This window comes from Rutidosis leptorrhynchoides, chromosome 11 (genome assembly GCF_046630445.1).
Source record: "Rutidosis leptorrhynchoides isolate AG116_Rl617_1_P2 chromosome 11, CSIRO_AGI_Rlap_v1, whole genome shotgun sequence".
Lineage (NCBI taxonomy): Eukaryota > Viridiplantae > Streptophyta > Magnoliopsida > Asterales > Asteraceae > Rutidosis > Rutidosis leptorrhynchoides.
Genome location: NC_092343.1, coordinates 339,532,951 through 339,557,566, shown reverse-complemented (window position 1 = coordinate 339,557,566; position 24,616 = coordinate 339,532,951). Strand labels below are relative to the sequence as shown.

The 24,616-nt window shown below is 34.2% G+C and overlaps 1 long non-coding RNA gene across 1 annotated transcript in view; it reads left to right on the top strand.

Annotated features, from left to right (window-relative positions):
* The first annotated feature begins 231 nt into the window (after positions 1-231).
* The window catches only part of LOC139877672 (uncharacterized), a 98,591-nt gene continuing 74,206 nt past the window's right edge, over positions 232-24,616 (top strand). The window contains exons 1-2 of the long non-coding RNA XR_011768718.1: positions 232-319; positions 887-1,016. This is a non-coding gene — a long non-coding RNA (uncharacterized lncRNA). The remainder of the gene's footprint in view (positions 320-886; positions 1,017-24,616) is intronic.

Here is a 24,616-nt window from a genome sequence, read left to right as displayed (position 1 = left end):
TATAAATATTGGCAACAATAATTTTAAAAAGTGTATTTTGCTATAAATTCTTTTGAAAAAATTATATCAACATCAACTTTTCTTGTAATTAGCGAATATTGGGTTCTTAGTGGAATGTTAAAATAAACAGGTAGCCCACTCTATAAAGAATGATGTTATTCTCATTTAAAGGCCCAATACTTCATTTTAAATTAAATTAAATTTATTTTATTACGGAACTAAACTGAAATACATTTTTACAAAAATTGCGAAAATAAGCCGCCCACTTTAGATCTCAATTTAGGGTTTTACTCTACTGACGCTTCCTTTCTTCTTCTAGGTAAACTCAATCTCTAAACTATTTCGTTATTTGTTGATATCTGTAGTTTAATTTTGTTTACTTGTGATTATTTCGGTTTTTATCAATGATTTTTTTAATGCTAAAAGCTCCTCTTTTCTAATATATAGATGAACAGATACGGTTTAATATTTATATTTTGTTAAAATGTGAATCTTGCAATGGGACGGTGTTATTCTACTTGTAAGAAGTGAATTCAATAGTTACCAGATTTCTTTCTTAAACAAAAATATTGTCTGTATTAATCCTGTTTTATATATAATTTGATATTACTATCGAATTTTTTTGCACATATTACCGATAAAAATTTATTGCTCCATGTTCTTGGTTGGTAGTACTTCGTAATCACAGTTTATACCTCTTAAGACATCCTGATTTGAATGCATATTGAGTTATTTTTTTTATTGGTTAACAACAATGCTATTTCAAAAATAACAAGCCCTAACTCTGACCATGTGAATTTAATTCTTGTTATTTAAACAATCAAACAAATAATTTATAGTTTTGAAAGTTACGTTATGTTGTAGTTCTAATCTTCTATATTCACAGCTGACTAAATTTATTCGAGTGAAGATGAGGTATATTAAGATTCATAGAGCAAACCTTCAATGGCGTCTTATTCAACATCATCCAACCACAATTGCTATAGATATGACGTGTTTGTGAGCTTTAAAAACAGGTAAATAAGATAATTTCTCATGTTGTTTAGTTTATTGTTAAACATAACGTTTTCATGATGATTAGTTTTGTCAAATATTACATTTACATGATAACGAAGTGGAAGTTTCATTTTAGTTTAGATGAAGAGCTACATACATATTCTAATTGTGTGTATAACTTGTTTAGTGACCATTGGATGTTGTTCATATTACCTTTGGAACTGTAATTGATTGATTTAGTTTTAACAGTATAAAGTTAGTTAAATTTCAAATTTTAACATGTTGATATTGCATATTTTGTTTATAGGATACTTGATGATATTCCTTGGATTTCAATTGAGGTAAATTGTATAACTTTATATACGTAAATTATCTAACCTTGCTTGTTCATCTTTCACTTATGTTGCATATGCTTTACTATTGTCTATATGTACCTACATACTATAGGTGTAGATGTGTAGTTTTGGGTCAAGATGTTTAGTTATTAGGTTAACTTATAAAGTTCAACTAGATCATTAAATACTGCATACTTATAAAGTGCAAAAAATATGGCATAAGAAGTTGAAACATATTCAACTAAACGAGGATTTTAAGTGGACATCCCAAACCAAATACATCGCATCTAAAATTACTAGAACCATTGCTATACTATTAGAATCAAATACATTATACATTATAAAACTAATAATGCATCTAAAATTTCGTTCTATTCTTGGCAGTTGACTTTTAGAAGTCAACTTTTCTTCTTGTATGTCCATTTACAGCAACTTGATTCCACCATTACATCTTTAAAGCTCACATTCCTTACTTCCAATCTGATTGATATTCAGTCTTCAAAACCATTGACTTTATTCATATCTCATTGTTCTCTCTTGCAACATGTTTGACTTTCCAATGTGGTCTTCATATTATACATCAAGTTCTTCCTTCCAGCCCAATACATAACATACAAAGACAAATTCACCAAAACTACAATTCCAAAATTGATAGCATGTTTTGTAGATTCTTGACCCACAATTTTATTATGTAACCTATATCGAACAAACACAGAATGACTAAAAACTAATATCATGTTGACAACAATTCCAGCTAGCAAACCACCAATACGTTAGCTAAAACGATAACTTGGCCCGCCGATCAGAACCACAAAAAAGCAGGTAGTGGTAAATATGACCCAATTTCGATGTAACAAACCAATACAACATGAACCACCACCTACTGTTGTTAACGTAAGAAAATGAATGAAAGTTGTGATTCTGACCCAAAGCACCAACTTGATTTGTCCAATATCAGCCCACTTAATAGCATTAATAGCTTTTACAATAGTTTTTCACCATTAATTTTTACCATCACAATAATAGCATTTACAATAATCTCTATGACCCATGATCACACTAATAGCATTTACAATAGTTTTTCACCATTAATTTTTACCATCACAATACCATTAAACCATTGCAACCTATTACAATCTAAACCAAGAAACCGAAGAATTCCACAGGACAATAAACGAGTAAGCTCTACTAATTATGATGATCCGTCTTTTTAACATGTTAAGTTACTCTCGATGCTTATGGTTTCAATATATTCAATTATTATGCTACAATGTTTGCTTATGTGCACTTGTATCTACACGATTATTATGCTATAATATTTGCAGAATCACTATGAATGAAAGTTTAAACTGCGGCTAATAAGTTTATTTGTTAATACCTTCATTACCTACTTTTATATCTTGTTGATTGTTCTGATCACTATCGGGTTGGGTAAATTGATTATATATATATATATATATATATATATATATATATATATATATATATATATATATATATATATATATATATATATATATATATATAGGGGAAGGATCCAGCACTAAGTAGCTTTTTTAGGATAAGGGGATAAGTGATTTTGTGATTTTTATATCTTTACTTCTACAGCTCCGATTTAAAAAAAAAAATTGTTGGTATCTATTTTCATCGTGTAGATTCAGAAAAAAAAATAATTTTTTTAACTAGATCGTTAAGATGCATCTCATGCATGTTAACTCCTTTTCATGCATCAGATGTATGTTAACGAAAAAAGCAGAAAAATGACTTTTGATTAATGAAAAACAGTGTTTAGGGTTTAGTAATTTGGGTTTAGAAATTAGGGTTTAGAACGAGTTTTTAATACGAACGGTTTAGGTTTTAGTGTTTAGGGTTTTGTGTAAATTCTAAAAAAAACTCAAAAAAACCTCAAAACACGTTAACATACATCACATGCATTTTAAGCTCCTGTTGAAAAAAAAAAAAGAATTTTTTTTATGAATCTACACAATGTCAGTTAATCAAGGAAAATTTTTATGGATTTCCAGACGATTTATCTCTAGATGGTCTATTGTGGATCATCCAATACCTGAGTGAACTAAATAGCACATGCAAAGAGTCCCGAACGTATCTTTGTGCAATTGCTCTGATTTCAGAGTCTGTTCGCAATGAATGGTTTGAAAGCTCATTTCGGATGGTCTTTAAACAAGGTCACCGTTTCTTCTTTCGGCCTCAATAATGGATGGGCGATATTTATGGTTTATGGAATGACATCACACCCTTGAGCAATGATTATAATGCAAGACCTTATAAGGGGAGAAAAAAGAATGCAAACGACTTCATTTGTAAGTATATTAAAACCAAAGAGGTAAAAGATTCAAGCGTTTTTAAACCCGGTTCTGATGAATGCTACAAAGAATTCCGCTCTTTTTATTCTTTAAACGTACCTTGTAATTAATGAGAACTTGAAAAAGAAGACCAAAATGGATCAGTGATTATAATGGAATGATATCACAACCTGGAGCAATGATTATAATGCAAGACCTTATAAGAAGAGAAAAAGGAATGCAAACGACTTCATTTGTAAGTACATTACTAGAGAGGAAAAAGATTCAAGTGTTTTTAAACCCGGTTCTGATGAATGCTACAAAGAATTCTGCTCTTTTTATTCTTTAAACGTACATTGTAATGAGAACTTGAAAAAGAAGCTCAAAATGGATCAGAGGTTGATTAAGAAATTTGGACATTGTTAGTGTAGGCATATCCAAATATGTTTAGTTTAAGTTTACTATATTAAATTGTTATGATAGCTTATGGATATTAATTAGTATTTCTCTACTGCTTATATTCTGACTTTTTTTTATCATTTAAACAATCTTCAAGAGAAACCGATATCCACTCAACCACCTCATAGCCCACAATGCACAAAATTACAAGGTTAGTACGCTCATCACACACTACTATCTGTCAATACTACACTTGCATAAATATAATGTAATCTTAAAAACTTAAACCTAGAATGAACATTATTTACAACGGATGCAGACTTCACATGCCCAGACACAATAACTAAGTGAAAACAAAAAGAAACTGGCATTATTCAGTGTGCAGCCAATGTAACAAGAAAGTACCATCAGTTGGAGACAAAATGGAATGCACCACCTATTTAACTTTAACTGGATTCGGACAAAAAAACCGGATTTTTTTGTCTGGATTTTCCCGAACCGGATCCGGTTCCGGTTCTTGGCGTCGGATTTTTTTCGGAACCGGTTCTTTTTAGGATCTCGATCGGGTTTTTTCGTATTTTTTTGGACTAGGATACGATTTTGCCAATTATATTTTTACCGGTTCGATTTTTTTTAACGTTTGAACAACAATAATATAATCGATATAAAGAAAAGTTATAATGCTTAACACAATAGATAATATAAATAACAATATTCGAACAATACAATTATAAAAATAACACTTTTATTCGAACAATACAATAATAAAAATAACTACACTTTTATTCGAACAATACAATTATAATTAATACATTTCGAGCTTCGGCATGACCATCACCTAATAATGTATTAAGACTAAAGTATATCGAGCTTCGGCATTGCCATCACCCGTTATACTTTAGTCGTCAAATGACCCAAATGTGTTATCTTGTTGAGCACGTTGAGGACCGTGCCTTCGATCATAGTCTTCAAAATCGGGGTCATCAACTAGAGAAAGGTAAGCTTGTTGGTAACGTGATACATTTATTTCGGTTTGGTCTATATCAAACGGTTCATAGTCACCTTCATCCACTTCGTTTAGTTCATTGTCGGAATTCTCTTCGGTTGATGTAGGTGATAATCCTGCTACATTTTCTTCATACTCTATACATTCTTTAATGTCATTATATAACGGACCTTCTAATGAAGTTTGATCTTGTATCCTATCTACCCCATCCAAATAATCTTTCAAACATACACATACTTTCACGGCTTGGGGGGTAAGTATTGACATTCTTTCCGATATAATTCGACCACTCAAAGAAAAGGCCGATTCGGAAGCTACGGTTGAAGCTTGAACGGTAAATAAGTCACGAGCCATAATGCTTAATATTGAATATGTGTCTTGTTTTGTTCCCCACCATTATAAAATGTCAAGGTTGTTAAATTGTTCTTCACTCATGTTTAGTGCAAAGTTTCCCATCTTATAATTTCCCAACTCGCTTGTGGGTGCCGATGTTCGTGCACGTTTGGAAGCGTCTTCATGTACTAAGTTAAAAAGACTTATTTTGAGGTCTCGGCCCCTTCGAGAAGATGATCCGGGTTGGTAAACAATTGGGTTTGATTGTCGGCCATATTTTGTTGCATAAATACCAAACATATTCTCAAAAACTTCATTAAATTCGTGTACTTAGTTATTTAGATAGTTCGGTTGGTCATCTAAAATACCATACGCACAATCAAAGTTGGTATATATTGTTGTCATCAATCGTTCGACCCCATTAAAATTTAATCGTGGGTCAAGTGCGGCCGCACATAAAAATACCTTCGATATCTCTCCAAAATATTTTTTTGGTTTTTTTTTATATGAAAAATCGCTTGTCTAAAAATAACATTATTTGAGTTCGCAAATTCGCATATTTTTTCCGTCATTATATAAAATTGTTCTAAAACTAGTACGCTAGTTGGGTAATAAACACCCGATAACATTGTCGATGCCTCTTTAAAAACTTGTAAAAAACTTGTTAATGATTCCAAGCCATCCCATTCGTCGTCACTATATGGTTCGGAAAATCCATTTCTAAGTAATCTTCTATTATAAACGATTAACGTTTTTTTTTTACGTAAAATATTTTCGAACATTAAACAAGTAGAATTCCATCTTGTATTATTATCAAAATAAGGACCTAACCAAGTGTCATGACAATCTTTAAGAAAAGCCTTATAGTTATGATGTTGTGCGTTGCTCGTACGATAAATCGTTACTAATAATCTTCTAAATTTATCTTTTAATGTAGCACAAAAAGCTAAACAATCTTGAACTCCCAAGTTTATAATATGAGCAACACAACGTGTATGAATAAATGCACCATTTAAAATCGGTTTAAGTGCAATTTTTAACTCACCCATGGCCGCATCGTTATTAGACGCATTATCTAACGAAATTGTAAAAACTTTATCGATTAAATTATATTTTTCTAAAGTGTCTTGTAAAACTGTTTTTATATTATTACCGTTATGTGGATAACCAAATATTTTAAAATCGATAACACGTTTCATTAAAAGTCACAAATCGGGATGAAACCAATGAGCAGTAACGGCTAAATAAGAATTTTCCGTTCCATGTGGTGCGCTCCAAATATCACAAGTTATAGAAACTCTATGTTTATATGTTTGAAAACCTTCAATTTTTTCAGTTTTAGCTTTTTTCATAATTTAAAGGCGTCACGTCTTAAGGTAGAACGACTTACATTGCTATATCGCGGTTGTAGTCGATTCCGAATTAGCTCCGTAAGCCTTGGATTGTCGAAGTGGTTGAAAGAAGCGCTTGTTGAATGACAAACCTTGACAAATCTTGCCGAAGAGCTTCGGCATCGTATTCAAAAATCGAACCATCGGCTCGAAGTGTTTGTTGTCTCGGGTCTTGCCTTGCATTACAACTTTTGTCAAGATGTTTTCTTAACGTTGTATTACCCGAAACACCCATGAACTTCATACATTGTGTACAACGAGCTTTTTCTACACCATCCTTCATTACACACAACTCGAATTTGGACCAAATGTCACCTTTTCGCTTTGTTTCTTTTTTGTAATTAATATCGGCCGTAGTGTAAGTAGAGATTAAAGAGTAATTTGAGAGTAAGTAGAGATTAAAGAGTAATTATAGTGTGATTAGATGGTATTTAAAGATGTAGAAAGAAATTTGAGAGTGTATGTTGGTGCATTTTCAACCAAAACATTATCATGTATTTAGAATTGATTTTGTGGGGTTAAAATGGTAAAAAAAAAAAAACTCAAAAAACCGAAGAAAACCTCTAGAAACTGCAAAAAAAGGTCAAATTTTTTGAAAAATCGGATCGGATCCGGATCCGGATCGGATCGGATCAAATCCGGTATTTATCCGGAAAAAATCCGATTTTCTTGAAATCCTGGATCCGGTTGGAACCGGATCGGATCTCGGATCCGGATCCGGATTTGATTGTGTCCTGTTCTATTCGTTTCCAGTTCTGGAACGGTTCATCGGATCAGATCTGGATTCGGTTTTTTTGCCCATCTCTAGTCACAGCTTGTGATATTGTTGGGTGGTTGTTCATTTTGGTTTTGTTTGTGATTAGACTTTGTATTGATAACGACTTACATATAAATTGTTGAACAGCTCCGTTTGAACTTTGCCAAGAAAAGTCACGCCACTTCATTGAGAGTTGCAAAAGAAAGAACTACTTCACGTATAAGTGGTTAGGATTAATATCCTTGTTTGTAGTTTATGTTTCATTTTTCTTGACTTGTAATATTGTTTTTTTTAATGTGATTAGAAATTAGGATAATATACATCGAATTAGATTCTAGGTTCTGGTTGGTTGCATCAGATGTGTCCCGCATTTTATATGAAGAATATCATAATGGTACCTTGCAAATTCCTTTTCTAGTCGCTTCTCTATTTGATCTTAGATGTAGAAGTTGTATTGTAAGGATCAATCCTACACATGATGATGTGGACTATGCGCGTACGATTCTGTCTGCTAGAGTACAAACTCCGGGTCTACCACCCGGCTCTCGTTTTTTTTTTTGCAGAACCTCGCCACTAGTAGATTTGCTGATGATGTCGAAGAAGAACGTCTAGGTCGGTAAATGAAATTCTTCTAGAAAAACACCATCGTTGGTGACGAACAAAAGTGAATCTAAAACAACACAGGCGTTGGTACCGAACCAGAGTGCATCTAAAATAAACATGGAATCAACAAAAAAAGAGAAAAAGAAGTCGTGGATGATCCGGTGTCGATGTCTCTGCCCAAATGGGGCGCAAGTTCAATGGTCAAAAATTGGGTTCTCTCGTTTCATCCAATTATCAAAAAGTTGTTCCACATCCAAATTATATACGTTCCCGTCTAGTCCCTCATTTGATTCAGACGCATTTGATGTAGTGACCCGAACTTTTCCATGTTTATATATATTAATTGAGATTGATATTTACATGATTAAATGTTTCCAACATGTTAAGCAATCAAACTTGTTAAGACTTGATTAATTGAAATATGTTTCATATAGACAATTGACCACCCAAGTTGACCGGTGATTCACGAACGTTAAAACTTGTAAAAACTATACGACGCCATATATATGGTTATATATATAGTTAACATGTTTCTATTATAAGTATGTATCTCATTAGGTATTTTAACAATGAGTTATATACATAAAAATGAGACTATTAATTTAAGAAACTCGAAAATGATATATATAACGATTATCGTTATAACAACTTCTTACTAGGTACATATGAATCATATTAAGATATTGATACACTTGGTTAATTATGTTAAATGATAAGTAAATATATTATTAAGTGTATTAACAATGAAATACATATGTAAAAATAAGACTACTAACTTAATGATTTCGAAACGAGACATATATGTAACGATTATCGTTGTAACGACATTTAACTGTATATACATTATACTAAGATATATTATATATCATAATATCATGATAATATAATAATTTAACATCTCATTTGTTATAATAAACAATGGGTTAACAACATTCAACAAGATCGTTAACCTAAAGGTTTCAAAACAACATTTACATGTAACGACTAACGATGACTTAACGACTCAGTTAAAATGTATATACATGTAGTGTTTTAATATGTATTCATACACTTTTGAAAGACTTCAAGACACTTATCAAAATACTTCTACTTAACAAAAATGCTTACAATTACATCCTCGTTCAGTTTCATCAACAATTCTACTCGTATGCACCCGTATTCGTACTCGTACAATACACAGCTTTTAGATGTATGTACTATTGATATATACACTCCAATGATCAGCTCTTAGCAGCCCATGTGAGTCACCTAACACATGTGGGAACCATCATTTGGCAACTAGCATGAAATATCTCATAAAATTACAAAAATATGAGTAATCATTCATGACTTATTTACATGAAAACAAAATTACATATCCTTTATATCTAATCCATACACCAACGACCAAAAACACCTACAAACACTTTCATTCTTCAATTTTCTTCATCTAATTGATCTCTCTCAAGTTCTATCTTCAAGTTCTAAGTGTTCTTCATAAATTCCAAAAGTTCTAGTTTCATAAAATCAAGAATACTTTCAAGTTTGCTAGCTCACTTCCAATCTTGTAAGGTGATCATCCAACCTCAAGAAATCTTTGTTTCTTACAGTAGGTTATCATTCTAATACAAGGTAATAATCATATTCAAACTTTGGTTCAATTTCTATAACTATAACAATCTTATTTCAAGTGATGATCTTACTTGAACTTGTTTTCGTGTCATGATTCTGCTTCAAGAACTTCGAGCCATCCAAGGATCCATTGAAGCTAGATCCATTTTTCTCTTTTCCAGTAGGTTTATTCAAGGAACTTAAGGTAGTAATGATGTTCATAACATCATTCGATTCATACATATAAAGCTATCTTATTCGAAGGTTTAAACTCGTAATCACTAGAACATAGTTTAGTTAATTCTAAACTTGTTCGCAAACAAAAGTTAATCCTTCTAAATTGACTTTTAAAATCAACTAAACACATGTTCTATATCTATATGATATGCTAACTTAATGATTTAAAACTTGGAAACACGAAAAACACCGTAAAACCGGATTTACGCCGTCGTAGTAACACCGCGGGCTGTTTTGGGTTAGTTAATTAAAAACTATGATAAACTTTGATTTAAAAGTTGTTATTCTGAGAAAATGATTTTTATTATGAACATGAAACTATATCCAAAAATTATGGTTAAACTCAAAGTGGAAGTATGTTTTTTAAAATGGTCATCTAGACGTCGTTCTTTCGACTGAAATGACTACCTTTACAAAAAACGACTTGTAACTTATTTTTCCGACTATAAACCTATACTTTTTCTGTTTAGATTCATAAAATAGAGTTCAATATGAAACCATAGCAATTTGATTCACTCAAAACAGATTTAAAATGAAGAAGTTATGGGTAAAACAAGATTGGATAATTTTTCTCATTTTAGCTACGTGAAAATTGGTAACAAATCTATTCCAACCATAACTTAATCAACTTGTATTGTATATTATGTAATCTTGAGATACCATAGACACGTATACAATGTTTCGACCTATCATGTCGACACATCTATATATATTTCAGAACAACCATAGACACTCTATATGTGAATGTTGGAGTTAGCTATACAGGGTTGAGGTTGATTCCAAAATATATATAGTTTGAGTTGTGATCAATACTGAGATACGTATACACTGGGTCGTGGATTGATTCAAGATAATATTTATCGATTTATTTCTGTACATCTAACTGTGGACAACTAGTTGTAGGTTACTAACTAGGACAGCTGACTTAATAAACTTAAAACATCAAAATATATTAAAAGTGTTGTAAATATATTTTAAACATACTTTGATATATATGTATATATTGTTATAGGTTCGTGAATCAACCAGTGGCCAAGTCTTACTTCCCGACGAAGTAAAAATCTGTGAAAGTGAGTTATAGTCCCACTTTTAAAATCTAATATTTTTGGGATGAGAATACATGCAGGTTTATAAATGATTTACAAAATAGACACAAGTACGTGAAACTACATTCTATGGTTGAATTATCGAAATCGAATATGCCCCTTTTTATTAAGTCTGGTAATCTAAGAATTAGGGAACAGACACCCTAATTGACGCGAATCCTAAAGATAGATCTATTGGGCCTAACAAACCCCATCCAAAGTACCGGATGCTTTAGTACTTCGAAATTTATATCATATCCGAAGGGTGTCCCGGAATGATGGGGATATTCCTATATATGCATCTTGTTAATGTCGGTTACCAGGTGTTCACCATATGAATGATTTTTATCTCTATGTATGGGATGTGTATTGAAATATGAAATCTTGTGGTCTATTGTTACGATTTGATATATATAGGTTAAACCTATAACTCACCAACATTTTTGTTGACGTTTTAAGCATGTTTATTCTCAGGTGATTATTAAGAGCTTCCGCTGTCGCATACTTAAATAAGGACGAGATTTGGAGTCCATGCTTGTATGATATTGTGTAAAAACTGCATTCAAGAAAATTAATTTGTTGTAACATATTTGTATTGTAAACCATTATGTAATGGTCGTGTGTAAACAGGATATTTTAGATTATCATTATTTGATCATCTACGTAAAGCTTTTTAAACCTTTATTGATGAAATAAAGGTTATGGTTTCTTTAAAAATGAATGCAGTCTTTGAAAAACGTCTCATATAGAGGTCAAAACCTCGCAACGAAATCAATTAATATGGAACGTTTTTAATCAATAAGAACGGGACATTTCAGTTGGTATCAGAGCGTTGGTCTTAGAGAACCAGAATTTTGCATTAGTGTGTCTTATCGAGTTTGTTAGGATGCATTAGTGAGTCTGGACTTCGACCGTGTTTACTTGAAAAATGATTGCTTAACAAATTTTGTTGGAAACTATATATTTTTAACATGTGAATATTATGTGATATATTAATCTCTTAACGTGTTTGATATTATGTGATAGATGTCTACCTCTAGAACAAGTCCCATTGACTCACCTAATAATAATGAAGAGTCAAATGTAAATTGGAATGATTCGTGGACTGATTCACAAGTTCCCGAAGAGGAACCGGAAGAAGAGTCGGAACCGGAAGAAGAATCGAAACCGGAAGAAGAATCGGAACCGGAATAAGAAATAGAACCGGTGGGGGAAATAATAAAACGGTTAAGTAAAAGAGAATCCTCAACTAACCGACCAAGGTTAATTATGGTCAATGGTGTTTCCGCCAAGGAAGCAAAATATTGGGAGGATTACCAATTCTCCGATGAATCGGATTCCGACGAGAATTCCGATGATGTTATAGAAATTACCCCAACTGAATTTAAAAAGGCAAAAGAAAATAATAAGGGAAAGGGCATAAAAATAGAGAAATCTAATTCCAACCCCGATGAACTTTATATGTATCGTCAACCCCCGAAGTCCTTAAGTTGTAACAATGACCCGGGAACCTCTAAACCACCAGGTTTTTCTAAACCAATGTGGACAACGACGGCTCGTATTAGGGGAACATCATATATCCCTAGAAACTTGGCAAAATGAACCAAAACCGAACAAGAAGAAATGAGCGAGTCGGAATAAGATAGTTGTATTCGTGTGGTGTAATATATGTAATATAGTGTGCTTATGCTTTATGATATATGTAAAAAAAATTGCTTGTATTAATAAGTATTTTTTTTATGAATCTAACTCTTGTCTATTTTACAGTATAAAAACACAAAATGGATAGACAACCCAATATTTTAAGAGACCTACCCGGAGACATGATTGATGAAATCTTGTCTAGAGTCGGTCAGAATTCCTCGGCACAACTATTTAAGGCGAGATCAGTTTGTAAGACATTCGAAGAACGTTCCAAGAATGCCTTGGTTTATAAAAGGCTTTCGTTCGAAAGATGGGGGATATCACATTGGGAAATCCATAAGTTACGATGTGTTTACTTTGACGCATATATTGCGGGGAACCCAAATGCTATTTTACGCAACGGGTTAAGAAATTATTTTGACTCAGTATATCCGAATATAGGACTTCGTGATTTAGAAAAAGTGGCTAACATGCAACATAAAGAAGCATGTTATGCTTACGGGTTAGTAATGTTCGCTTCTCACCAAAGTGAGAACAAGAACATCGGGCTACAACTATTAAACAAAATGTTCCCACAAGTGACGGAGTCGGTAATTGGGGTAAGAAATGAGGTTTTTAGATTGTTACGGGACTGTTGGACATTACGTAACCCTCGTCCCTTTGACGACGTTACAACACGCTGTCTTATCAACGGCCATAACGGTTATGTTCCACAAGACCAAGGATGGGAAGTAGTTCTAGTAAAACCAGAATGCATGACTTGTTTCTGGACGTATGAATTACGTGTCTTTATTGCCTTTGCTGAACGACTTGTGTACTAACTAGAATTATCTTCACAACTATCTTGTATCAAAGTTATTGTGTGCTATATTTCATGCTTTATGTAAAATAAGCGGTATTGTAAGTTTGTAAAATATTGTATAAAAGTTTGAACGCGAAATATTATTACAATCAGTTTTTCATATAGAATTGTAGTAGTTGAATTGTATATTAGCTACTAAGTATGAACTTAACGGGTAGGTACTACCCGAATTTAAACTTATAAAACGCTAATATGAAGAAAAAGCTTTTATAAATGAGTTCATATTATGCTACGAAATACTATTAACTACTCTTAATATTCTGTATGATTAACTTGTTCCATTTGACTATTTTGAAGGAAATGGCACCAACTACTCGACACACCGTGAATATGAATGAAGAGGAATTCCGTACTTTTCTAGCTTCAAACATAGCCGCAGTACAGGCTGCGCTACATACCAACAATAACCTTGGATCTGGCAGTACAGGAAATCGTGTAGGATGCACCTACAAAGAATTCACTGCCTGCAAACCTTTGGAATTTGATGGAACTGAAGGACCGATCGGATTGAAACGGTGGACCGAGAAGGTCGAATCGGTGTTTGCCATAAGTAAGTGTACTGAAGAGGACAAAGTGAAGTACGCTACGCATACCTTCACAGGTTCTGCGTTAACATGGTGGAATACCTATCTAGAGCAAGTGGGACAAGATGATGCGTACGCACTACCGTGGTCAGCATTCAAGCACTTGATGAACGAGAAGTACCGTCCCAGAACCGAGGTCAATAAGCTCAAGACAGAACTTAGAGGGTTACGAACCCAAGGATTTGATATTACCACGTACGAAAGACGATTCACAGAATTGTGCCTATTGTGTCCGGGAGCATTCGAAGATGAGGAAGAGAAGATCGACGCGTTTGTGAAAGGATTACCGGAAAGAATCCAAGAAGATATAAGTTCACACGAGCCCGCCTCCATACAACAGGCATGTAGAATGGCTCACAAACTAGTGAACCAGATTGAAGAAAGAATTAAAGAACAGACTGCTGAAGAGGCCAATGTAGTTTGTTATAAATGTGGAAAACCGGGCCACATTATTAGAAATTGCCCGAACCAGGAGAACACGAATGGACAAGGCCGCGGAAGAGTTTTCAATATTAATGCGGCAGAGGCACAGGAAGACCCGGAGCTTGTTACGGGTACGTTTCTTATTGACAATAAATCTGCTTACGTTTTATTTGATTCTGGTGCGGATAGAAGCTATATGAGTAGAGATTTTTGTGCTAAATTAAGTTGTCCATTGACGCCTTTGGATAGTAAATTTTTACTCGAATTAGCAAATGGTAAATTAATTTCAGCAGATAATATATGTCGGAATCGAGAAATTAAACTGGTTAGCGAAACATTTAAGATTGATTTGATACCAGTAGAGTTAGGGAGTTTTGATGTGATAATCGGTATGGACTGGTTGAAAGAAGTGAAAGCAGAGATCGTTTGTTACAAAAATGCAATTCGCATTATACGAGAAAAAGGAAAACCCTTAATGGTGTACGGAGAAAAGGGCAACACGAAGCTACATCTTATTAGTAATTTGAAGGCACAAAAACTAATAAGAAAAGGTTGCTATGTTGTTCTAGCACACGTCGAGAAAGTACAAACTGAAGAAAAGAGCATCAATGATGTTCCCATTGCAAAAGAATTTCCCGATGTATTTCCGAAAGAATTACCAGGATTACCCCCACAGCGATCCGTTGAATTTCAAATAGATCTTGTACCAGGAGCTGCACCAATAGCTCGTGCTCCTTACAGACTCGCACCCAGCGAGATGAAAGAACTGCAAAGCCAATTACAAGAACTTTTAGAGCATGGTTTCATTCGACCAAGCACATCACCGTGGGGAGCTCCTGTTTTGTTTGTCAAGAAGAAAGATGGTACATTCAGGTTGTGTATCGACTACTGAGAGTTGAACAAACTTACCATCAAGAACCGCTACCCACTACCGAGAATCGACGACTTATTTGATCAACTACAAGGCTCGTCTATTTATTCAAAGATTGACTTACGTTCTGGGTATCATCAAATGCGGGTGAAAGAAGATGATATTCCAAAGACTGCTTTCAGAACACGTTACGGTCATTACGAGTTTATGGTCATGCCGTTTGGTTTAACTAATGCACCAGCTGTGTTCATGGACCTTATGAACCGAGTGTGTGGACCATACCTTGACAAGTTTGTCATTGTTTTCATTGATGACATACTTATTTACTCAAAGAATGACCAAGAACACGGTGAACATTTGAGAAAGGTGTTATAGGTATTGAGGAAGGAAGAATTGTACGCTAAGTTTTCAAAGTGTGCATTTTGGTTGGAAGAAGTTCAATTCCTCGATCACATAGTGAACAAAGAAGGTATTAAGGTGGATCCGGCAAAGATAGAAACTGTTGAAAAGTGGGAAACCCCGAAAACTCCGAAACACATACGCCAGTTTTTAGGACTAGCTGGTTACTACAGAAGGTTCATCCAAGACTTTTCCAAAATAGCAAAACCCTTGACTGCATTAACGCATAAAGGGAAGAAATTTGAATGGAATGATGAACAAGAGAAAGCGTTTCAGTTATTGAAGAAAAAGCTAACTACGGCACCTATATTGTCATTGCCTGAAGGGAATGATGATTTTGTGATTTATTGTGACGCATCAAAGCAAGGTCTCGGTTGTGTATTAATGCAACGAACGAAGGTGATTACTTATGCGTCTAGACAATTGAAGATTCACGAACAAAATTATACGACGCATGATTTGGAATTAGGCGCGGTTGTTTTTGCATTAAAGACTTGGTGGCACTACTTATATGGGGTCAAAAGTATTATATATACCGACCACAAAAGTCTTCAACACATATTTAATCAGAAACAACTGAATATGAGGCAGCGTAGGTGGATTGAATTATTGAATGATTACGACTTTGAGATTCGTTACCACCCGGGGAAGGCAAATGTGGTAGCTGATGCCTTGAGCAGGAAGGACAGAGAACCCATTCGAGTAAAATCTATGAATATAATGATTCATAATAACCTTACTACTCAAATAAAGGAGGCGCAACAAGGAGTTTTAAAAGAGGGAAATTTAAGGGATTAAATACCCAAAGGATCGGAGCAGCATCTTAATATTCGGGAAGACGGAACCCGGTATAGGGCTGAAAGGATTTGGGTACCAAAATTTGGAGATATGAGAGAAATGGTACTTAGAGAATCTCATAAAACCAGATACTCAATACATCCTGGAACGGGGAAGATGTACAAGGATCTCAAGAAACATTTTTGGTGGCCGGGTATGAAAGCCGATGTTGCTAAATACGTAGGAGAATGTTTGACGTGTTCTAAGGTCAAAGATGAGCATCAGAAACCATCAGGTCTACTTCAACAACCTGAAATCTCGGAATGGAAATGGGAAAACATTACCATGGATTTCATCACTAAATTGCCAAGGACTGCAAGTGGTTTTGATACTATTTGGGTAATAGTTGATCGTCTCACCAAATCAGCACACTTCCTGCCAATAAGAGAAGATGACAAGATGGAGAAGTTAGCACGACTGTATTTGAAGGAAGTCGTCTCCAGACATGGAATACCAATCTCTATTAGCTCTGATAGGGATGGCAGATTTATTTCAAGATTCTGGTAGACATTACAGCAAGCATTAGGAACTCGTCTAGACATGAGTACTGCCTATCATCCACAAACTGATGGGCAGAGCGAAAGGACGATACAAACGCTTGAAGACATGCTACGAGCATGTGTTATTGATTTCAGAAACAGTTGGGATCGACATCTACCGTTAGCAGAATTTTCCTACAACAACAGCTACCATTCAAGCATTGAGATGGCGCCGTTTGAAGCACTTTATGGTAGAAAGTGCAGGACTCCGATTTGTTGGAGTGAAGTGGGGGATAGACAGATTACGGGTCCAGAGATTATACAAGAAACTACCGAGAAGATCATCCAAATTCAACAACGGTTGAAAACCGCCCAAAGTCGACAAAAGAGCTACGCTGACATTAAAAGAAAAGATATAGAATTTGAAATTGGAGAGATGGTCATGCTTAAAGTTGCACCTTGGAAAGGCGTTGTTCGATTTGGTAAACGAGGGAAATTAAATCCAAGGTATATTGGACCATTCAAGATTATTGATCGTGTCGGACCAGTAGCTTACCGACTTGAGTTACCTCAACAACTCGCGGCTGTACATAACACTTTCCACGTCTCGAATTTAAAGAAATGTTTTGCTAAAGAAGATCTCACTATTCCGTTAGATGAAATCCAAATCAACGAAAAACTTCAATTCATCGAAGAACCCGTCGAAATAATGGATCGTGAGGTTAAAAGACTTAAGCAAAACAAGATACCAATTGTTAAGGTTCGATGGAATGCTCGTAGAGGACCCGAGTTCACCTGGGAGCGTGAAGATCAGATGAAGAAGAAATACCCACATCTATTTCCAGAAGATTCGTCAACACCTTCAACAGCTTAAAATTTCGGGACGAAATTTATTTAACGGGTAGGTACTGTAGTGACCCGAACTTTTCCATGTTTATATATATTAATTGAGATTGATATTTACATGATTAAATGTTTCCAACATGTTAAGCAAGCAAACTTGTTAAGACTTGATTAATTGAAATATGTTTCATATAGACAATTGACCACCCAAGTTGACCGGTGATTCACGAACGTTAAAACTTGTAAAAACTATACGATAACATATATATGGTTATATATATAGTTAACATGTTTCTATTATAAGTATGTATCTCATTAGGTATTTTAACAATGAGTTATATACATAAAAATGAGACTATTAATTTAAGAAACTCGAAAACGATATATATAACGATTATCGTTATAACAACGTCTTACTAGGTACATATGAATCATATTAAGATATTGATACACTTGGTTAATTATGTTAAATGATAAGTAAATATATTATTAAGTGTATTAACAATGAAATACATATGTAAAAATAAGACTACTAACTTAATGATTTCGAAACGAGACATATATGTAACGATTATCGTTGTAACGACATTTAACTGTATATACATCATACTAAGATATATTATATATCATAATATCATGATAATATAATAATTTAACATCTCATTTGTTATAATAAACAATGGGTTAACAACATTCAACAAGATCGTTAACCTAAAGGTTTCAAAACAACATTTACATGTAACGACTAACGATGACTTAACGACTCAGTTAAAATGTATATACATGTAGTGTTTTAATATGTATTCATACACTTTTGAAAGACTTCAAGACACTTATCAAAATACTTCTACTTAACAAAAATGCTTACAATTACATCCTCGTTCAGTTTCATCAACAATTCTACTCGTATGCACCCGTATTCGTACTCGTACAATACACAGCTTTTAGATGTATGTACTATTGATATATACACTCCAATGATCAGCTCTTAGCAGCCCATGTGAGTCACCTAACACATGTGGGAACCATCATTTGGCAACTAGCATGAAATATCTCATAAAATTACAAAAATATGAGTAATCATTCATGACTTATTTACATGAAAACAAAATTACATATCCTTTATATCTAATCCATACACCAACGACCAAAAACACCTACAAACACTTTCATTCTTCAATTTTCTTCATCTAATTGATCTCTCTCAAGTTCTATCTTCAAGTTCTAAGTGTTCTTCATAAATTCCAAAAGTTCTAGTTTCATAAAATCAAGAATACATTCAAGTTTGCTAGCTCACTTCCAATCTTGTAAGGTGATCATCCAACCTCAAGAAATCTTTGTTTCTTACAGTAGGTTATCATTCTAATACAAGGTAATAATCATATTCAAACTTTGGTTCAATTTCTATAACTATAACAATCTTATTTCAAGTGATGATCTTACTTGAACTTGTTTTCGTGTCATGATTCTGCTTCAAGAACTTCGAGCCATCCAAGGATCCATTGAAGCTGGATCCATTTTTTTATTTTCCAGTAGGTTTATTCAAGGAACTTAAGGTAGTAATGATGTTCATAACATCATTCGATTCATACATATAAAGCTATCTTATTCGAAGGTTTAAACTCGTAATCACTAGAACATAGTTTAGTTAATTCTAAACTTGTTCGCAAACAAAAGTTAATCCTTCTAACTTGACTTTTAAAATCAACTAAACACATGTTCTATATCTATATGATATGCTAACTTAATGATTTAAAACCTGGAAACACGAAAAACACCGTAAAACCGGATTTACGCCGTCGTAGTAACACCGCGGGCTGTTTTGGGTTAGTTAATTAAAAACTATGATAAACTTTGATTTAAAAGTTGTTATTCTGAGAAAATGATTTTTATTATGAACATGAAACTATATCCAAAAATTATGGTTAAACTCAAAGTGGAAGTATGTTTTCTAAAATGGTCATCTAGACGTCATTCTTTCGACTGAAATGACTACCTTTACAAAAAAAGACTTGTAACTTATTTTTCCGACTATAAACCTATACTTTTTCTGTTTAGATTCATAAAATAGAGTTCAATATGAAACCATAGCAATTTGATTCACTCAAAACGGATTTAAAATGAAGAAGTTATGGGTAACACAAGATTGGATAATTTTTCTCATTTTAGCTACGTGAAAATTGGTAACAAATCTATTCCAACCATAACTTAATCAACTTGTATTGTATATTATGTAATCTTGAGATACCATAGACACGTATACAATGTTTCGACCTATCATGTCGACACATCTATATATATTTCGGAACAACCATAGACACTCTATATGTGAATGTTGGAGTTAGCTATACAGGGTTGAGGTTGATTCCAAAATATATATAGTTTGAGTTGTGATCAATACTGAGATACGTATACACTGGGTCGTGGATTGATTCAAGATAATATTTATCGATTTATTTCTGTACATCTAACTGTGGACAACTATTTGTAGGTTACTAACTAGGACAGCTGACTTAATAAACTTAAAACATCAAAATATATTAAAAGTGTTGTAAATATATTTTAAACATACTTTGATATATATGTATATATTGTTATAGGTTCGTGAATCAACCAGTGGCCAAGTCTTACTTCCCGACGAAGTAAAAATCTGTGAAAGTGAGTTATAGTCCCACTTTTAAAATCTAATATTTTTGGGATGAGAATACATGCAGGTTTATAAATGATTTACAAAATAGACACAAGTACGTGAAACTACATTCTATGGTTGAATTATCGAAATCGAATATGCCCCTTTTTATTAAGTCTGGTAATCTAAGAATTAGGGAACAGACACCCTAATTGACGCGAATCCTAAAGATAGATCTATTGGGCCTAACAAACCCCATCCAAAGTACCGGATGCTTTAGTACTTCGAAATTTATATCATATCCGAAGGGTGTCCCGGAATGATGGGGATATTCCTATATATGCATCTTGTTAATGTCGGTTACCAGGTGTTCACCATATGAATGATTTTTATCTCTATGTATGGGATGTGTATTGAAATATGAAATCTTGTGGTCTATTGTTACGATTTGATATATATAGGTTAAACCTATAACTCACCAACATTTTTGTTGACGTTTTAAGCATGTTTATTCTCAGGTGATTATTAAGAGCTTCTGCTGTCGCATACTTAAATAAGGACGAGATTTGGAGTCCATGCTTGTATGATATTGTGTAAAAACTGCATTCAAGAAAATTAATTTGTTGTAACATATTTGTATTGTAAACCATTATGTAATGGTCGTGTGTAAACAGGATATTTTAGATTATCATTATTTGATAATCTACGTAAAGCTTTTTAAACCTTTATTGATGAAATAAAGGTTATGGTTTCTTTAAAAATGAATGCAGTCTTTGAAAAACGTCTCATATAGAGGTCAAAACCTCGCAACGAAATCAATTAATATGGAACGTTTTTAATCAATAAGAACGGGACATTTCAGTTGGTATCAGAGCGTTGGTCTTAGAGAACCAGAATTTTGCATTAGTGTGTCTTATCGAGTTTGTTAGGATGCATTAGTGAGTCTGGACTTCGACCGTGTTTACTTGAAAAATGATTGCTTAACAAATTTTGTTGGAAACTATATATTTTTAACATGTGAATATTATGTGATATATTAATCTCTTAACGTGTTTGATATTATGTGATAGATGTCTACCTCTAGAACAAGTCCCATTGACTCACCTAATAATAATGAAGAGTCAAATGTAAATTGGAATGATTCGTGGACTGATTCACAAGTTCCCGAAGAGGAACCGGAAGAAGAGTCGGAACCGGAAGAAGAATCGGAACCGGAAGAAGAATCGGAACCGGAAGAAGAAATAGAACCGGTGGGGGAAATAATAAAACGGTTAAGTAAAAGAGAATCCTCAACCAATCGACCAAGGTTAATTATGGTCAATGGTGTTTCCGCCAAGGAAGCAAAATATTGGGAGGATTACCAATTCTCCGATGAATCGAATTCTGACGAGAATTCCGATGATGTTATAGAAATTACCCCAACTGAATTTAAAAAGGCAAAAGAAAATAATAAGGGAAAGGGCATAAAAATAGAGAAATCTAATTCCAACCCCGATGAACTTTATATGTATCGTCAACCCCCGAAGTCCTTAAGTTGTAACAATGACCCGGCAACCTCTAAACCACCAGGTTTTTCTAAACCAATGTGGACAACGACGGCTCGTATTAGGGGAACATCATATATCCCTAGAAACTTGGCAAAACGAACCAAAACCGAACAAGAAGAAATGAGCGAGTCGGAATAAGATAGTTGTATTCGTGTGGTGTAATATATGTAATATAGTGTGCTTATGCTTTATGATAAAGGTGTCAGACCACGTTGAACATCGCGACGCGACGAAGGAGGCTGTGGCGCGGTAATTAACTGGAATCCGGATCAGAAGTCCGATTAAAAATGATCCCAGACCTAGGCAAATGTCGCGGCGCGACACTTAAGGCCGCGGCGCGGTGATACGGGCAAACTGGTACCAGATTCTTGTAATTTTAAATAAGGTTCAGGGCAATTTGGTCATTTCGCGTTTGAGCCAGATTTGAGGTTTTAACCTCATCCACTCATTTCATTTTCCTAATTTTCTTTTCCTTTTCTTTTCATTTTTCTCTCAAAACTCAAACACCCAATTGAATTCAAAGGGATTTTTGGAAAGGAAGAAGCGGGATTTGATCTTTGGCGTAGTTGACAAGTTTGTTCTCCTCGTTCTTAGCTACACGGTGATACTAGTGGTAAGCTCTAACTCTGAATTTCGTTTTTGTGTTCATCATTCAAATTTGGGGCTTTTGATTGTATGATTCATAGATGGAACCCATTTAGTTGTTAATTGAAGATTAACACCAAGATTCGTTTTTATATGTGTTAAGGGCGGGTTTTGGGTTGGTTAATGATTTAACCATGTTTAAGACTTGAGAAAGGTGTAGATGTTTTGGAGACTTCTAGGGTTCTTGTGGTTAACTAATTTTGAATAGAGTCAAAATTAGGGTTTGTTGATGGTTATGACCCGAATGTCGATTCGTTGAGGTTTATAAACTTAAAATGGATTAAGTTGAGGTATGAAATCGAGTTAAATATGTTTTGGTGTTAAAACTTGTAAATGGTGAGATTTTGACTTAGTGGGTCAAAATTAGGGTTATGGGCGATTTTGAGAACAATAAGTGTTTAACACTTGTGTTCGGGTTTAATTGGCATATTAGGACCATTTGCACTCGTGATAGTGATTATTGGTTAGTTTGGGCGCGTTCGGTGTTTGGAAGTGCATTTGGGTCGAAATTGCACTAAGAGTAAATTGGGTTGGTTTGTAAGTCAACCCTAATTGTGTATTGTTGTATTTGTGATAATGGAATAGGTACTTTCCATTGACGAGTCGCGGATTACTTGGAAGCTTTCATCAAGGCGACAAGGTGAGTGTTAATATCCTATGTGCATATGTATGTGTAGGATGGGTGCGGGTCGGGTGAAGTGGTTCTCAGATATAGAGCTCACTTCACATATAGGTGGATTTGATGGACTTGTGTATAGGTCCAAATTGGCACGGTTGTGCATTTTGGTTGACCACCTTGACGAGGTGCACATTTTGTGTGTACGTTATCACATGGGCGTGTGATGTGGATTATATAACCCCAATGACGAAGGGTTAATATTGTGAGTGGAATGGTTATTGCATTGTAAGCGTAAGCAATTATGTTATTCGAGTTATATGTATATATATATATATTTTGTTTACGTATAACGTTGTTTTGTCGTGATATAGCTAACCTTCCGGGTGTAGTTTATTGGCATTGTTCACATCGTTGTTGGTGAACTTATATTGTGTTGATGTATCTTTAGCTCGTTGCTTAGTGATCTTACGGTATGCTTAGACTAGCTTGCCTTTATGCTTGGATGCTCCGGTATGCGGTATTTGGATATTTGTGTGGCGTGTCCATTTTATGCATATATATGTATGTAGTATATTCTCACTCACTAAGCGTTAGCTTACCCTCTCGTTGTTGATATTTTTATAGGTTCGTATGCTTGGCGGCTCGGGTAAGCTTGGGGATTAGAGATCTTGGCTAGGTTGCTTAGAAGATCTTGCTTTTGTACTCGATTAGGATTTGGGTAGCGTAGTCCCAAATCACCATGCTCGGTTTTGTGTAAACGTAACTAGTCGGGTCATAATGATTATAACCGGTTTATGATTTAACTACGTATTATTGTATTGAGAAGTTTAAATTATTAATGTATGCTTTAAGCTCGTTGAACTTACTTTGGTAACAAATATGTTTTCGTAAATGGGTAATGGGACCTAAAGTATTATTTAACGTATATTAAAAGAAAAAATTTTATAGGCCGGTTTAATACGGGTTGGGTTGTTTCAAGTGGTATCAGAGCATGGTCTAAGAGATTTAGGTGACTTGAGATATGTGCCTAGACTTAGACTTTTGTGTATGCTTATTTGCTGCGGGATTTGTAGGATTACGGGTCGGAATAGGTTATAGCTAGTGCTTTCTTTGTAGGTGGACTAACATTATATTAGTAATGCGGATATTATTAATATATTATGTGTGTTGTCATAATAATTCTCTCGTGTGTTTATATC